General features: G+C 35.3%; 1 pseudogene across 1 annotated transcript; it reads left to right on the top strand.

The window, feature by feature from the left end:
• The first annotated feature begins 256 nt into the window (after positions 1 to 256).
• Positions 257 to 5,226, top strand: LOC143625466 (uncharacterized; annotated as a pseudogene). The gene is made up of 9 exons (XR_013152278.1): positions 257 to 747; positions 1,744 to 1,838; positions 1,970 to 1,990; positions 2,337 to 2,461; positions 2,545 to 2,713; positions 2,817 to 2,997; positions 3,091 to 3,269; positions 4,284 to 4,406; positions 4,720 to 5,226. The product of XR_013152278.1 is annotated as an uncharacterized LOC143625466 (transcript).
• The last annotated feature ends 1,257 nt before the right edge of the window (positions 5,227 to 6,483 follow it).

Genomic DNA, 6,483 nt, shown 5'->3' with positions numbered 1-6,483 from the left:
ACCGGTAAATGACCATTGACCATTAACCGGTTATCAAATTAACCAGTTTTTGAATAACCGGTTAACCGGTTTGTGCATGCCTAATTTGGGCCATACACGGGTCCTTTCACAGTTAAGAGTTAACATTACTGGACTACATTTAAAACCTCAAATATTGAGCCTAGATAAAAGCCCAAGTTAACCACAAAGCCCAATATAATAATAACCACTTCTTTCGTCGGAAAACTTAAAAACAGTGAAGAAGATAAATCATCCACTGCACTCCACCACCAACCACCGGCGACATCTATCATTTCCGATGGACTCCACCACCGACCACCGTCATCAACCACCACACCACCACTTCATAACCACCGTCTCTCACTTCATCAACTCAACCGCCACAAACATATCCTCCATTCTCAACCCTAATTTCCCAAACACATCCAATTCACCTTCTAAATTACGCAATTACCCTTCGTTTAATAACAATAATATTAATATTAATACGGACTCGTTTTCTTCATCCACGTGTCATCCGGTTATATCTTCACCGGTTAATAATAATAATATTAATAATAATATTAATATGTCGTCGGAGTCAACCAGCTCAGGGTTTCCGTCGACTGTTAGGGTTTCGAATTTGAGTTCTACCGGTAACGGAGGCGGTCCGGCGTTTGTAAGTCAGGTGTTTAGTATGTGTGACTTGTCTGGTACTGGTCTCATGGTGGTTTCGACTCAGTTTAATATTCCGTTTATATCGAAAAGGTATGGTTAGTTGAATTAGGTGGTGTTTTACTTATGGTGTGTTAGGGTTTAAGATTTTATGTGTAGACTGATGAAATTACGAGTGTGCACGGTTCGGTTCGGTTATTAGCTTCAACTGAAACCGAAGTCTTTGGTTAATCTATTTTATTAACCAATCGGTTTTCGGTTAATTAATAATCGGTTCGGTTTATTCGGTTAGGTTAGTTACGGTTAATCGGCAAAACTAAACTTCGGCTAAATTTTTTTTAGAAATTCATATGAAGGTATAAATACATGAAATGGATGCATAAATACATAAAAATGGAGGCATAAATACATGAAATGGAAATATAAAACAAGCAATACATGAAATGGAGGTATAAAAGCTAAATATATATGAAAGTATTAATATGTAAGGTCGGTTAATTTCGCTTAACCAAGGGGACGAAAAACCCGATAATTGATTATTGGTAAATCAGTTTCTGGTTACTTTGGGTTCGGTTCGGTTAGTTACACTTGACTAAGGCTACAAAAAAAAGGATAACAGATTTTTGGTTCATTACAGTTTTGGTTAACAGTACGGTTACTGCTCAAATATAGATGAAATTACACTATGTGCTTTCTGATAAATCTAAGATATACAATATGTAAGGGTTATGACCAAAGGAGTTGATTGAAACAGTGTGATACTGCTTAATTATGTACATTCGTATGGTAGAGCAAGTAGCTAAAACCTTGTTAGCACGTAGTATAAATATTGAAGATTAATTAGGGTTTGAAGAAGAGTTGATAGAAACAATGTGATATTTGTTTAATCATGTACATTTCTTTCCCAATAGCAATTAGCAAAACTATATTAGCACATAATGTTGAACATTGAGGATCAGTTAGGGTTTTGCAAACCAGTGAAACATTGTAGATTATTTGAGGTTTTTTCTTAAAGTACTTGTGTTTTCTTTAAATTTTGTTTCTAGAGTCTTTCTCTATATATATCTCGGTGTTTCTTTTCACTCACAGAACACCACTATGGCTTAAAAAGATGTTTCAATCGGTTGTAAAGAGCGAGAGGAATGGCCCTGTGTTTCAGTTTTTCATTGATCTAGGCGATGCAGGTACAACTGTACAGTTCATTATACAGTTCTCTGTCTAAGTTTTGACCTCAAGATATTGAATTATTGTATATATAGATCTATAAGTTATAAATGTTTGTTGCATGCGTAAAAAGCTTGTTATTTTGTTTCAGTTTCTTATGTGAAGCGATTAAGTAAGCCCTGCTTGCGGTGCGCGCATATAATGTATATATGTGTGAACCCTCGGGCGGGCAAAAGTAAAATTGCACTAATTTTGACGTTATTTTACTAATCTCGTGAAAATAACGTTAAAAGTGGCGGAAGGTTAATCAGGCATCATGTGGTGGCGTTGATAGCCGAAAGACAAGGGCACATGCATCGATCAGCCGGTGTCCCGATGATTGAGTGCTATGTGCCTTATGTTCAAGGCTTGATGCAAAACTACTATCGAGCCGGGGGTCTCACCGGAAGCAGCCTCTCTATCCCTATGGGATAGAGGTAAGGCTGTCTACATCTTACCCTCCTCAGACCCTACCATAGCATTGCTATTGGTGGGATATACTGAGTACGATGATGATGATGATGATGATGATGTGAAGCGATTAAGTATTCCTACTGGGGTCGTTGGTGCGTGTCGTCTTGATTTAGCATATGAACATTTCAAGGTATGTTTATTATCTTTACAACACTATTATTCGTTGGTATTAGTTGAGTTTCTTTGTTTATTTATTTTTCTTATTATTTACAGGAAAAGCCTCACTTGTTCCAGTTTATTCCAAACAAGAGACAGGTCAAAGAAGCCAAAAAACTTTCAAAAACGCATAAAAAAATAACCAAAAAAAGAAAGTTGAAGGTGTCCCAGTTTTCACTGCACAAAATTTAGACATTGCAATAGCCACTGCTGATGGAATCAAGTGGTATTTAACTATTTATATATTTTAAACTCAATATATGTTATGTGTTTTACCTACTGCTCGTTTTCTTAATCATATGCATATTTGAATGTGTAATATTTCTTAGGTACACCCCTTATTTCTTCAATAAAAGCATGCTTGATGACATTCTTGAAGATTCAGTTGATCAACATTTTAACTCCCTAATTCAAACGCGACACTTGCAAAGACGCCGAGATATTATAGATGACAATATAGCTTCAGATTTATTAGACGACAATACAGATAACGTTTGGGAACCCCCAGAGGTACTTTGTTTTTAGTTTCTTATTCTTGTATTAGTACTTTATGTAGATTTTGGTATATATTTATTAGATGTATTAATATCTGTTTTATTACAGGTTCAGGAAGTTATGGATGAAATAGGACCTCCTTCTATACCAATGAGTATAATTACAAAGGCTGCAGAGATACAGCTTTTGTACACAGTTGATAAAGTGCTTCTTGGAAACAGGTGGTTGAGGAAAGCTACTGGAATTCAACCCAAATTCCCGTATGTGGTCGACTCATTTGAGAAAAGGTACCTAAATTATTTTTTAAGCAGTGTAGTTCTATGGGATTATTTGTGTTAATCATCACCCCATTACCCGCTACGCGTAGACTTAAATAAGGAAACCTCATAGTTACTAAGCCAAAATCACTAAGGACATATAAAATTTGTCCTGTTTAACTCCTCATAGCACACATGAAGTATGTAATTACAGGTTTAAGCCCAAGTCACCGGACTATCAGTATGTTTGAAGTTGTAATAATCAGATGTGCATATTCTAATTAGAGTAAGTTACGTGAATGGTCACTTTGGTTTATATGATATTTTTATTTTCACCTTTTAAGCTCAATCACTGCACGGATGGCCTTTATTTCTAAAGCTTCTTGCATAAATGGTCACTCATTCAAGTAAAATGTCCAAACTACCCTTCCGCATCCCTCCCTCTCCTTTTTTTGGTGGTAGGCATTTGGGTTTAGCATAAACATATATTGAGTGAGAGTATGAGATGTAGCTGCAAAATTTAACACATAGCTACCGATTGCAAACATAAACATGGTTTATAAACAAGTGCACCTCGCATACGCTATTCAAGAAGAAGGATTGCTTGTTTAACAAGTTTTAAAAGTAAAAGATGATCAAAAGGACATTCTTGGGATAAAAGAGACAGTATCGTGAAAGTTAATAGTTATTTTACAAATTGTCACAAGCCTTAAGAGGTGGCAGTTTCGTCCCATTTACTTAAGAGTGGTCGATTTAGGTTGTCAAATGGTTCAAATATCAAAATAATGGTTCAAATCTCAAAATTAATCAAAGGGGAATACTGGTTGAAAATCTGCAAATGTGCATTTTTAAATGCACACAACCTTTTACTAGTGATAATTTTGTTGTGATCATAACAATTAGTGTTTGTGGGTCAGCCCAACCCGGTCTATTTTACCATAGTAGAATCTAGAAAGCCTGTTTTGACCAATTACACAGCTCGCGACTCTTGCGATCTTTACAAAATATTGCCATTTTATTGACCTCATAGTTGTATTGTTGCAGGAGTGCATTTTCCTTTCTTAAGGCATCCATGTTACCCAATGCTGACCTGGATTCCAAGTCAGACTCTGAAAACAAACAGCTCCATCATATCAGTCCTTCAAAACACGAGTCTCATAACAACAGGTGACCACCCGAAATACTTTATTGAGTGGGTCTATCAATGGGTCAAAAGTTGAAACCAATTCAGTTTGATATTCATTTTTTTCACAGCTGAGTTGATCAACAAATATCTTTTTGCCTGTCATATCAGTTTTCTCATAATAAGTAACACTTTTTTTATGGCATTAGATGTCTGGATTTAATTGAAACGAAAATGAAACCACAATGACTGAAATCAAATTGGAAGTTTAGAAAATGTCGGATTTTAATGGGTTATTTTAAGCAAACCATAGGGACTAAAACCTCTACTTTATCCTATTATCTTCATATTTTACAGAAAGGGTAACAGCAGTAAAGAAGGCTCGAAAGAAGATCTGAACCCGAGCCCGAACCCGTTTCTTCCAAGGATCACCATGGTTGGTGTGGCAACGAGTGAGGCCGGGTCAATGAGCAAGTCAACTCTGAAGAAGACCATGGATGATTTAACAAAAGAATTGGAAAACACAGACCATGGAACCACGGCTAGTGAATATGAATATGATGATGAAAGGGACCCGCTTTTTGTGGCAAATGTGGGTGATTATTATTCGGGGCTTTTAAAAGCGAGTTCGGGTAAATGGGTTCGGCCCAGATCGAAAAGAAGCTAGGTGTTTAAAGCTGTTCGTTTACAGGAATTATAATTTTTTGGGAATTAATTAGTCGACAAGTAAATGTAGATTATCATGATGTATTTGGTATGTTAAATTGTTGACTACAAAAGTTAAAAAAATTGGTGTGTTTTAATGTGGCTGCTGACTACTGAGAGTCAAAATGTTGACTTTTTGCTAATTCATTTGGAGCTGATTTTGGTACTCTTTTGACTAAATGGTGTGTTCTAATGGCATGTTACTAATTCGTGTTTTCAACCATTAGAATATTTCACAAATTCGTTGTCTACGATTGAAGATGCTATCTTACAATGATACGGTCAACTAGACCACTATTAACTGATTAGGGTTTGAAGAAAGGAATTATGGATACAAGCTAACTCGACACCCTTCCACATCTGACCTCTTTGATAAACTCTTTTGCAATTGTTAATAAAATCATGCAAAGTTATGCAAAACAGACACCGTCAACCTCGTTACAAGACGAGGTTTCCACCTATGAACATCATTTAGGGTGAGAATCAATATTAGGTTATTTGGGAAAATAAGTTCAAACTATGAGTGAGAGTGAGAGCAGACTTGAATTCTTATATTTATAGTTGGAGAGATTAGGGTTGAATGATCTAACTGAATGTGATAGTGTCATGTCGTATTCTTATTTTATTGGTTGAAGGAAAATATTCCATTTTGTCCCCCCTGTGGTCCACGATACCAAGTCACCGGTCAGATTGTTTGAGCAGGGTTCGGGTTTACCCGTAGAATCAGGTTATATATTTGCAAAAACGAGGTGTACAACATTCCTTCTGAGCCAGTGGTCCAAGCTGTTTCTTAGAATGCAAAACCAAATTAAACAAGCAATATCAGTCTTCTAATTCTCAAGAAGTCTCTAAAAATAATAACATATCAATCTTACAAACAAATGATAAATATCAAATATACACACCAATATTTTTCATTTATATTAATTATACATCCATTATCTGTATAAAATTTACACATCCACTACATATATAAAAGCCTTTTTGAAAGCAACTATATATGAACTATTAACAGTAATTAATAGAATTAAACTATGTATAAACACAACATCCAAGTTTTTTATATTTTAGTAAACACATGCGTTTAAAGGACCTTTTGCCCCATAGGTAAAAATTACGCCATTTATTGTATTGTAATAAAATTACGCTAGTTATATTACGCTATTTGTGTAATTATTGAATTTTTACCACCTCCATTCCTCCCCTTGTTCACATGTTTTGTACGTTAAGATCGTTTTGTATTTGATCCAAACACAATATAAAACATTATGGTATTTTATAAGTTAAAATAAAAATAGAATTTTCATTAGATTAAAAAGATTTGAGTAAGTGAAATGAGATTTTGGTAGTTAAGATTGCAATATCTTAAGAAATGGAACCCCCACTCCATTAAAGTCAAGTCATTCATGTGTATGC

The sequence above is a fragment of the Bidens hawaiensis genome, unplaced genomic scaffold (genome assembly GCF_021521415.1).
Source record: "Bidens hawaiensis isolate Kalapana, Puna unplaced genomic scaffold, B.hawaiensis_p1.1 tig00000458_1, whole genome shotgun sequence".
Lineage (NCBI taxonomy): Eukaryota > Viridiplantae > Streptophyta > Magnoliopsida > Asterales > Asteraceae > Bidens > Bidens hawaiensis.
The sequence above is the reverse complement of the archived record's forward strand: the minus strand, read 5'-3'. Positions and strand labels throughout refer to the sequence as shown.